We start from the raw sequence: 12,123 nt of genomic DNA, 5'->3' as shown, positions 1-12,123 counted from the left end.
CAATAAAAATCGGCCTGATGGGGAAAGAGCATATCCTCATCAGCAGCTACTGCTCTCCAATTCAAGACATCACGCCAGCATTGGAGGAAATTTCAACAATATATAGAAAAGCAGGCTCTACACCTACGCATACTGCAATGGACCTGAACGGTAAAAATAGTTATTGGAACTATAAACGGGAGGACGATAGGGGACAGGCCATCTTGGATATGGTCATAGAGCGAGATCTGTATATCCTCAACGGGGATAACATCAGACCGACATATCAGCTCGGGGACTCAGAAGGATGGCCAGACCTCTCACTAACGAATACGAGACAGGAAAGCCCAACTAACTGGCAGGTAGGGGAAGAGGTCACACAGAGCAGCCACAAGTATCTCCACTGGTGGCTCAATGACGCCCCTCTGGTGGAACACAGAGTAAAGTTTAGTTCCTCCCAGAGAAGACTGAAAATATTTGCTAACAAGTTCGGGAAGCAAGCCACAGACTGGCTAGATAAAATATCAAATTGCAACAACATCGAGCAACTTGAGCATACCACCACCTCTCTCATGCAGACGTTGAAGTTAATTGGCGAAAGAACACTCCAATCCCAACACAGACTGGCTAATAGAGAGGTGAGGTGGTGGTCACCTAAGCTGGCAGAAGAGAGAAGAAAACTAAGGGCCCTGCACAAAAGATGGGAGAAATCAGCCGATGCGAACAAGGCAGAAGCCCTAACCAAATATAAGAAGCAGAAGGCCATTTACACCAAACAAATGACAGCAGCAAAAACGGACGCATGGCGCGCATTCTGTCATAGTGCAGTCAACCCATTTGGCGCTGTCTACAAGGCTACGGTGAGAAAGTCCACGCTCCCCCCACAAGTGCTACTCCTAGGTGATGGGAAGAAAACGATCCTCGAAGCAGTAGAGGCCCAACTACACACACTATACCCAATAGATGAGAGCGCAGATCTGGCTGAATATATATCTAACGAAGATGAGAATGTTTTTCACATCGCAACCAATGTCAATCCGGAACCTAGCATTACTAAAAACGAAATCGAGAGAGCACTAGCGAAAACAGGCAAGAAAAAGTCGCCAGGGCCTGACAAAATAACGATCCCCATGCTGACCATTATACACGAAAAATTTCCAGATATCCTCGATGCCCTATACAACAAATGCCTCGGACTGAATTCAGTGCCTGCGGCTTTTAAAACGGGACAAGTGTTAATGTTCCTTAAGAATGGCAGATCCCCCGACAACTTGGACTCGTTCCGGCCCATCACATTGCTGCCACACATGGGCAAGATTCTGGAGCGAATTCTGGTGCAACGTCTCACTTATCACCTCGACAAAGTGAATTTTTTTCACCAGCACCAATATGGCTTTCGCATGGGCCGCTCCACAGAAGAGGCACTCTGTGACCTGCTGGACGCCATCGATGGGGCAAAAAGAAGCAACCGCTATGTGGCACTTGTGTCCCTGGACATAAAAGGAGCATTTAATTCACTGAGATTCCCCATTCTCCGAAAGCTCCTAAAATCAATTCCGGCGCCACGTGAAATAACAGCAACTCTGGAGAATCTCCTGTTGGACAGAGTTATAGGCATGGAGACACAAGGACAGTTCGTCTCTCATCACCAGACCAGAGGCTGCCCGCAGGGCTCATGCTCGGGCCCCATGTTATGGAACCTGGTGGCAGATCAACTGCTCAAACGCAATTGGCCGGAAGGAGTGAGAATACAAGCGTATGCAGATGACGTCCTCCTCCTTTTATCGGCCCCGAAAATTAATGGCGTGACGGCTAGAGGGGCGACTGCGATGAAGATAGTCAGTGATTGGTTAACAGAGTACGACTTGGAAATTGCTGCAGACAAGTGCCGGTACATTTGGTTTAGTGAGAAATCCCGTCCCACTATCAAACTGAATGGGGAGCCAATTAGACATTCTGCTACCCTCAAGTGTCTAGGTCTAACCATAGATGGCAAACTAAATTTTTTAGCACACATGAAGGAGCAAAAGGCAAAGGCAATGAGGACCCTACAGCGAATGCGGAATGCAGCGGGACCGCAGTGGGGCCTCAAAACAAAATACCGAAGGATTCTCTATACCCAAGTTGCGGTTAAGATAATTACATATGGAGCAGCCGCATGGGGGTCCTCTATGACGGTTAGAACGCAGCGCATGCTGAATTCCGCACAAAGAGGATTTCTCCTGTACATGACTAGATGTTACCGCACGACGTCTACCATGGCAATGCAGGTGCTGGCAGGTACTCCTCCGTTGGCCTTGATCACGCAATTCCTTGCAAAATTCGCCAGACTCACCAGGCTGGGAAGAAACATCACGTCAGCAGGAATACACCTTGACTCAACCAATTATGAAAGAAATGCGATAGGATGGACCCAACACCCTGCCAGTGAGCCCATCGATGCCCAGATAACAACCGATGAGCAACTCGTGGACCCCAAATGCAAAGCAATCTACACAGACGGCTCCCAAACAGCGGACGGGACGGCAGCAGCCCTTATATGGCTGACTGATGGAATCACTACCAATCAATGGGCCGCGAGGCTGCAGGACGGTTGCAGTGTCTTCCAAGCGGAGCTGTGGGCCCTCAAAATGGCTACAGAGCAAGCCATAAAAACAGAGGACAGAATAAGGATTTTCACGGATAGCAGAGCTAGCCTGGAAGCAATAAGAGACCCGCTCACACGACACCACAATGCCAGACAGATCCGCAACTACCTGACCACCAACAGAAATGTCAGTCTGCACTGGGTGCGAGGTCATTCTGGTATCCATGGCAACGAGTTGGTGGATAAGCTCGCCAAGAAAACCACCAAATCTGCTCAGAGCGCAATGTTAATTAAGCTTCCCCCTTCCCATGCCAAAAGACTTCTGAAAAGTCACTTATTAAAAATGTGGCAGGAGGACTGGGACGAACCTGAACACCCAGGCAGACTGATTCACGATATCCTACCTCGAGTCGGATGGAGGGCTGTGGGATGGTCCCGAGAGAAAGCCATTTTCTTTACTGGTCATGGACCATTCCCCAGCTACCTCGAGAGATTCAAAATATCTAACAACAACAAATGTATGTGCGGAGAAGTCGGCACACCACTCCACTATGCCACCAGCTGCCCTTACACAAAAGTCTTCCACCTGATCAAACCAAGGCAAGAGCTGGTGAAGGAGTGGTTTAGGAGGATGAGCCGGCTCGAAAAAGAATCACGAACTCTTGAGAATCTCGTGCGCTATCTCGAAAAAGAGGGCATTGAAAAACTCCACCGGAGGAGAATAGACATTGGCAACCACACAACTAGACCAGATCAGCCTACGAGAAGATCCAGCAGACTGGCAGCACAGGCAGCAACACGGCGCCATTGAACAATAAGTTAGCGACCAAGTCACGGCCCAAGAGACCCCCGGGACAAACTGTGATCAGGGCTATGAATGGTTGTGCATTAAAAAAAAAAAAAAAAAAATGAAAAATGTCGGTTTACATAGCGGCGTGAAATCTTTATGTATATAATGTATATATCATGTAAATATTTTTCTTTTGTCTTGCTTTGTAAATATTTTTTCATAAACAATAAAAAACCCGCATTAGCCCCCCCGAAAGGGATTCGGCAGTAAATTGTCCCTAGACGATTTGCCGGGGCTATTGTCGGCGAATTGAATTGAATTGGTCACTTTAGTGGTCTGGGAATGTAGTGCGGGCCACTCAAGTTGTCTGGAGATGTGCCGCGGGTCGCTTGAGTGCTCTGGAAATTTGTCGCGGTTCACCAGAGAAACCTGCTTTGGTGTTGCATAGTTCATTATTACAATATTAAGTTTGAGTTCGCGGGCCACATCAAATGACTCCAAGGGCTAGATTTGGCCCGCGGCCCATGTGCGGAGCATGTATGCTTCATACCATACATGTTCGATCCCTGGAACTAGGTGACACATTTCCAGATGATTTAAGTGACCGGCGGTGCAGTTTAGCATCACTTGAGTGGCCCGTAATTTATTTCCAGATCCCTCAAATACCCGCCGCAGATTAACAGATCACTCAAAGCACCCGACGGCACATATTCAGATCTCTTAAATGACCCACGGTGCAGTTGCGCATCACACTTACGTGGCCCGCGGTAAATTCCCATATTACGTGACTGATCCTTGGCAGGGCCGTAACTAGTTTTTTTTTTCGGGAGGGGGGGGGCAAGATTTTTCCTCCCTCTACTACTGTAAAATTTAATGAATTTTCAATTATGCCACCCTCTAATTCTGGCCCTGCCCATGTGTGGCACATTTACAGATCACTCAAGTAACGCACGGCAAAATTCCATGTCACTTAAGTGCTTAAGTGTCCCGTAGCACATAAGTGATATTCACATTCCCAGGTAACTTAAATGACCCGCGGCATTTTTTTTTCTGTCCTTTGAGAGAGAGAGAATAAAGGTTTATTTGTATATATGAATAAACTACATACAACAACATAACAGAAACAACACAACACATAAACTACAGACAAACTGTATACAAGGGTATGATTCCCCCCAAGGGACCTGTGTCCGTCCAGGGCAGATCCATGCAAATAATACCAAAATGTTTTCTCGTGGCCAACACATCGTTTAATATATACACGTACACGCACACACATACACATACATATATAAATTGCCCCATGGTTTTTATGTATGTGTTTATTGGTCTGTCTTAAAATTTTATATACTATTTATGACATTGGTATTTTCCACACATGTTTCAGTCAGTTTTATATTTTTTTATGCATTTTTCATGTTTTGTGTGAATTCAAGGTATTGTAAATTTTTGGTCCTAAATAGATAAATTGTGTTTTTATTACAGTTTTACGAGGAAGAATTATTTGAAATTGGGTCCCGTTATTTCTGATATTTCTTTGAATTTGTCTTATTTTAAACCAATCTGTATTCCTGAATAGAAAGAGTAATAGTCTATAAACGTAGGTTTTACGAACATTTGATCTGTAGTCATTTATTTGGATAATTGATGGATGGATGAGTATTGGCCTGATTATATTTAAGCTTTTGTTTATTGTTTTGTTGAGTGATTGGATATTACAGTCATAATCACCTCCCCATACACAAATTACATAATGAATGGTGGACAGGATATAAGCATTGTAAATAGTTATTAAAACGTTTTCTGAAATAATATTTCGGAGATTATACATTCTTATATTATATTGTAATATTTCATTCTATTGCTGATAATTTCTATATGGTTTTTCCATTTCAAATCTCTACTAAATGTTATTCCTAAATACTTTAAGGTTTCAGTCTTTTCTATTTGAGGGCAATCGCAGAGCTCATCCATACAATTTAGAGAGTGATACCTTATCTGAAATGAAATGTCAACGTCATTTCTTCTGTGCCGTGGGCCCCTTGAATGGATTTGGAACTTCGCCGTAGGTCACTTACGTAATCTATAAATGTAACGTGGATCACTTCAGTTATCCGCGACAGTTCGAAATCATTCAAGGGGCCCACGTCACATATCGAGATCACTTAGGTGTCCCCATGGGACATTTATAGATCACTCAAGCAATAATCTAGGAGACGCCGACTCTTCTCTTTCTTCAAAGCTCTGAATACTCAGTACATGTCAACAGCTCAGTGAGACGTCATTGACAAAGGTTGGCGTCACCCCTAGGAACCGCGACTCGCACTCATCAGTCCATAAAGCCAGGGCGACACGCATGTCCATGTCCAGCCCTGACCCAATGCGTTCCAAGGTTGGTGGCGGCCGTTCCCCCACATCGGCAATGATCGTCAAACATTGGAGACTGGTCGAAGAGAATGACCGGGATCTTCCAGGTCCCCCCCCCACTCCCTTCCCCAGCATTGATTTTGTAAATAAGTTTGCTTCCTTTACGCGCATGCGAGAATGAATCTTTTGTCTCACTTGCAACATACTGTTTTATTTTGTACATTTCCGAGGGCTAATGGGGCCCCGCATTGATTTTAAATTTAAGACAACAGGCTGAGGCAGCAGGGACCCAATAACATTACCCTCGTGGCCAGGTCAGGTGTCACCACGAGTGAAGATGCAAGGACATAGACATGTCGATGTTCCTGCAACTCATGGGCTCTATAACACCGTACGTCGAAAACTCGCCTTTTAACTGTGACACGACGAAACATCTTATAAGTTCCCCCTGTCTGTGCCCTCGCACACTCCACATGCTTTCCACTGCTGATTTTTCTGTTAACAACGCCCCACTGGGTTGAGAGCTCTTAAGCCGTTAAGTGGAGGATGCTGGGAGTGCTATAGAAGTAGTGGCTCCATGGAGTGAACCTTCCTGGCCGAGTCACCGGTAGGAATTTTCTCAAGCGCGGTGGTCAGATGCGCGATATAAGCTCAGTGCCCTCCGAAGCACTGGGCTTATATCGCAATAGCAACAGAGCCCGGCCGTACTTGGTTCGATCACAGCATCAACAGCCCCCCCCCACCCCCAGTCGAAGAACACGCCTCTTCCCTCCGAACATCCAATCCGCCTCGCTACACATTTAGGCCAAGAACGCTAACAGTCATAACACGGAGGGGCGCGGTAGCCCAGGTCGATAAGATACTCGCCTGAAGTAGCAAAGGATGTTTAGAGGTGTCGCGAGTTCGATACCCGGTTCGTCCTAGTCAGAAAACTTTCCTGACACAGGGGTACAACAAAAATGGTGACATGACCGCAGCGAAAATTGCTACCGCAGGGAGTTCCCCCCTCGAGGGGTTAGCGCACCAACTTCTCGACGAGTATAAAAAGCAAGGCTGCCGTTCGGAACCGGCAATAAATTGTAGGTTCCGGTCTAATTAGCCCTCGTGTGCAGAAAATGACCTTGGTGCGACAAAAATGATCAAATGATCATAACACGGAGAGTGTTCTAGAGGCAAATATTCTCTACTGAACATTAGGCCTGGCTGTGCGCACATGATCTTCATTGCAGCAGGAAAGGCAAACGTTGAAAGAAAATATTAGGGAACAACCGTTGGACCGGGCTGGACTCATAGGCGGAGATAGACTTAGAAGTCTGTGGGGGAGGGCACGGTCATTATTGCTGGAGGGGAGAGGGCATGATGATGTCAATTCATATATACATTAGATCAGAAGACTCTACCTTTGACGGTGGGGGGGGGGCGTATCTCCGCCGATGGCTGGACTTAGTCTGGCCGTAGATTTGAAGCTCAAATTCTCAAAGAATAATTACATATCGATACCAGCGTCATATATCACGGATATTTAGAATTTCACGATTTAAATCGACAACAAAATTAAACAAGCAAATGAGAAAAAAAAATTAAGATTCACATTGAAAAAAAAAATTCAAAATTAAAATTTATTTTGTTCAAGAAAATGAAAAATGATAATTTTATTACCTTTTAATAAAAATTTACAATAGTTAGTTATTAATTCTTTTGTTAATATAAATTACATACGAGTCTCAGTCACATCGAATATGTAGTTCATACGAGCGACCAGTTCCGACGCGGACACGGTTGCTACTGATCACATCAAGTGAGGTTCATCTAGCGACCAGACATGAATTAAACATGCCCAACACGACGTCTCAACACTCTCCGGATACGTCCTGACGTCACACTCAATACACCTCCATGTAATTCAAGCTTAATGGATAGCGATATTAATTAAAGGGTTGGAATCATCTCGTTGCCTGTGGTATCGAAACCCCCCCCCCCTTTTTTTATAATATAAATTATTAATTCCACGCGTGTCTAAAGGAAAACTTTCCCACAGTAATAATAATAATAATACTAATAATAAAAGAAGGGACCTTGTTGTGTTGGAATTACGCGCGTGACACGCTTTGAGAAACAGGTAAAGCCGTAGGAAAAAAAAAAGACATGGCGAACAGGTGTCCCGTTCTGTTGACTTCATAAATTTCTACGACGATAACTAAATAAATGGAGGAAAAAAAAGGTGCTTATGATAGTACTTTTTTATATTTTGATGCTATAGTAGAGGAAGCTGGTGTTGTAATAATAAGATTGACGTTCCGTCACGTACGCAGTTCACACAGTCTTTTTGCTTTTGGGTTAACACGTGCGCGCAACTCACCAGTAGTGATCGTCGACGGATTTATGCGTTGTCACGGGGCACTCGTTCATCGCCAGCTGCGTTTACACGTCGCGTTATCTTTTTTAGTGTCGTGTCCTGCTTGGCACGTAGGATTTTTCATTTTTTCCCCGTAATTTTCTCTATTTTTAAAATGTATTTTAATTTTATTCGTCATCATGTTGAGAGAAAAAATCCAATTTTAAAAACCATATTAAAATTTTCACGTGTCTGATCGTTGTACTATAGAATTCCAAAAAAAAAAAAAAAAATAACATTTGAGGTAGCCAAGCACGTTTGGTCCACCCGTTTTGATTATTATAAGCGGTTGATTTTTATAACCGGTGGTCTTCCAACGTTAAAATAGTGTTCCGTATCCCAATTTGATTCTTATAAGCAGATGAGCAGTGACCAACATTGTTTTGCCGATTCGGAAAATGTAAACACGAATCACTTGTTGAGTATTTAGGGCCACCCATGCCCTACTTCGGACCGTGTGCGGAAAATTCATCGACAACAATTACCGTCGGAAAATTCCCTGACAACAATTTAGCGACAGGAAAATTCATCGCCACGCAATTCCCCCCTTCATAACAATCCACCGCTCGTAAAACTCACAGACAAGCAATTGACAGTTGACCAATTTATTCGGAAACGTGACCACTAGAATGACCTAGAGAGTGTGTGCAATCACACGGTAGAGTGACCTGAGAAACGAAGAAACATATCTCATTGAGTGAGCTAGAGAGTATGTGAAGATGTAAAAGATGGGAGTGACCGAAAGAGTGACTTAGTGAGAATGGGAGGAAAAAAAAGTGATCCAAGAGTCAAAGAGCATGTAGCTACCAGAGTGACAAAAGAGTAGGCACAGACAGGGCCGTCTTAAGAGTGTCATGGACCCCCGAGCCAATTGATTTTTCTGAGGCCCTACCAAACAAATTCTCGAAAATTTCAACCAGATCTCATTTTTCTGAGGCTCCTCTTCGCTTGAGGCCCCCGGGCCGTGCCCGAATGGGCCCATGCCTTAAGACGGCACTGGGCACAGAAGCATATTAAGGCGGTGGGGAAAACGGCCTTCAGCTCAGGGTGGTCAACTTTAGGAATCACTGGTCAAGAAAATTAGACTTTTAGAATTGGGTTCCCTCTATGAAGGAACCCATAAAGGTATGGCTCAGAGGCTCGGCAAAGATCTCAACCTAGGAGCCCATACGCAAGATTTGAGGGCCTTGGGACCATGGCGGAAGTCGTATAGCTCACAGGCGGCAGAATAAAAAATCTGCCAGTGGCTGCATGTTGTTATGTAATACAGTGAAACCTCGCTACAACGACATTCGACATGACGATAAATCCCTTTACAGCAGTGGTTCTTAACTAGGGGTGCGGGAGAGCATTTTTGCGGGTACGAGGCAGAGAAAAAAAATTGGGATAGGCTGCGACATGGACACGGCAGCAAGTTCTGACGTGAATACGTTTGTTGTGCCTTGAATCGCGTGGTAGGCGCTGACATAATCATTATCATCGGCCTTGTCTTTGGAGTAGCTTAGAAACGACATCAATGTCGTTTTTCTTCGTTGTGAACTGCTCGACATGTAGCGGAAAACAGTTTGTTACGAATCAGGGCCGTGGGTCTGGTGCTCAGACGGGAAGAGATAATGAAACCGAAACGATATCACTGGATGCACCTTTGCATTGTGCATCTGCCGATACCCTTGCTTTCGCCTTGCGTTGAGTACTGCCTGAGATACGAGCGTTTAAAAAATTTCGTCACGCAACATTTTGCAATTGACGAATGTCTTTGGACCAAATCAAACTACACGGTGCAGCGATTAGATCAACCCAGTAGCAGATTGACCGCTTTCATTGATGTGATAGTTACTGATTCAATGAAAATCCCTGCAGATCAAATTTTATCAAGAACTATTCTCGATTATGACGATTATTACGACAATTTTGTGATTTATAACCTGTGATTCATTTGCATGAATCACCATTTTTCGATCACATATTTTATACTTGTTTACTGGCGAGGTGCGTAATGGCACCTGCCCATGTATGTAATACATCTTTCTCAAGATCAATAAATGGTTAGGTTTCCCCGGAGGCACCCGAGTCCCCAGGGACAATGTGCTTATATCACTGAGTGTGACAGAGCCTGGGTGTCTCTCGGTTCCTATCGCTATCATCCAAAACATTAAGCGGTTTATTGTACGCATTATTGTACCTCGTGCTATGAATATGCTGCATTTAGATTTAAAAGAGTCGTGAGAGAGAACATGACTAATCAAGATAAATATATACAAATACAAGGCCACAACAGCCCAACGAGGTGGCTGAGAAAAAGATGCCCATAACAAGTACGGATGTCATATATTACTAAAATACAGCATTTTAGTCATTACATGCTCATGTTTTAGTCCTGTTCAAGTGGGCCTGGCGCAACTCCCTATCACTTTGATTCCCAACTACCCCCATTAGTTTCACATCATCTGCGAATTTGCTAACAATCCCCCTGATCGAGTTTATCGAGTTTATCGATAAACAAGTGAAAAAAGTATGGTGCCCACATACAGGGTGTCCTGTAAGTCCTAGCCTGGCCTTTATCTCATTAACCGTTCGCCGTAAAGGAGTGGTTCCAATTTAAAAAAATGCTCAAAATGTGTTCAAAAATCACCCTGTACCAGTTTTGATAGTGAAAATACAGTATGTCAAGCAATAAAAAAATCTACATTTTCAAATATCAGTGGTTCTCAACCTTTTGAAGTTCGCGGCCCGGTTTCATTCATTTTTGTCAGTGAAAGGCCCGGTCAAACACACGACCAACGGAAAATGAATGAGGAAAAATTAAACGGCTAATCACTCGCGGCCCGATATGAATGATATCAGGGCCCGGGACGCGGCCCGATGGGTGAGAAACACTGCCCTAAAGCAGCGGTTCACAACCCCTTTTTGACTGGCGGAGCCCTTTTAGACCTATAATTTCCATGGCGGAGCCCCGTAGGTCTCTTTCTTTTATTTATTTATCAAATTTAATGATTCATTTCATGGTCCTGCAGTGGCCACGGAGCCCCTTGGGAGTGCGCATGGAGGGAGCCCACAGAGCACAGAGAGGTTGAGAACAATCTACTCTAAAGTTTAACCCCTGCCTCTCGACATAACGATATACTTAACCCATAGGCGAAGATTGACTTGGAAGTCTGGGGGGAGGGGCACGATGATGATGATGTCAATTCATCTATACATATATACATTAGATCAGTCGACTTCACGTTTGACTCTGGGTCAAACGTGTAATTTTTTCAAGTTTTCTGTGATTTTTTACTCTAACGTAAAACTGCTACCTCTCGGTACAACAACAATTCCTCTACAACGATATTTTTTTTCCAAGTCTTGTTTGGAGATATCTATTTCCTAATGTTAAACTGTGGTCTTTCTCGATGTAACGACAATTCCTCTACAATGATATTTTCTCTTAGCAGAGTATCGTTCATTGACACTGAGAACATGACAGGTAGGTCAATTGGGGTTCCAGATTCCGCAGCGGCCCACACCCCCTTCATCTTTCTTCGCCCTCTGCGTAGCAATTAGCGCGTGAAGCCATAGCGTTTGTGCAGATTAATCAAATAATTAAGTATCCTTCCTCGAGGTTTCACTAAAGCAGGGGAATCCTCAACCTTTTTTCTAATCGCGAGCACTGCCTGTACCCATCATCAAAAGAAGAGCACTCTTACAGCAAGTTTGACATATCCATGCATGAAATCAGAATTTTCAATCCTTCAATGCGATTTATACTAGGTGTTTACTTGATAAAGTGGTCGCGAGCACTCTGGGTGCTTCGGAGAGTACCGTGGTGCTCGCGAGCAACGGTTTGAAGATTGCTGCACTGAAGGTATCTTCAAAAAAAAATGTTTTTTTTTCCAGTAAAAAAAGAAAACCAGTCACAATCATCTCCCATGCGTAATTCTTTTCCCCTGTTGGCTTCGTTTATATCAGATTTTGGCGATAATACCTCCTTACTTGGCGATAAAAGTTAACTGTCCTTGCCAG

Source organism: Pholcus phalangioides, unplaced genomic scaffold (genome assembly GCF_987345545.1).
Source record: "Pholcus phalangioides strain wild (caught in Gottingen) unplaced genomic scaffold, Ppha-v1.0 ptg000010l_1, whole genome shotgun sequence".
Lineage (NCBI taxonomy): Eukaryota > Metazoa > Arthropoda > Arachnida > Araneae > Pholcidae > Pholcus > Pholcus phalangioides.
Note: the sequence above shows the minus strand (reverse complement) of the source record.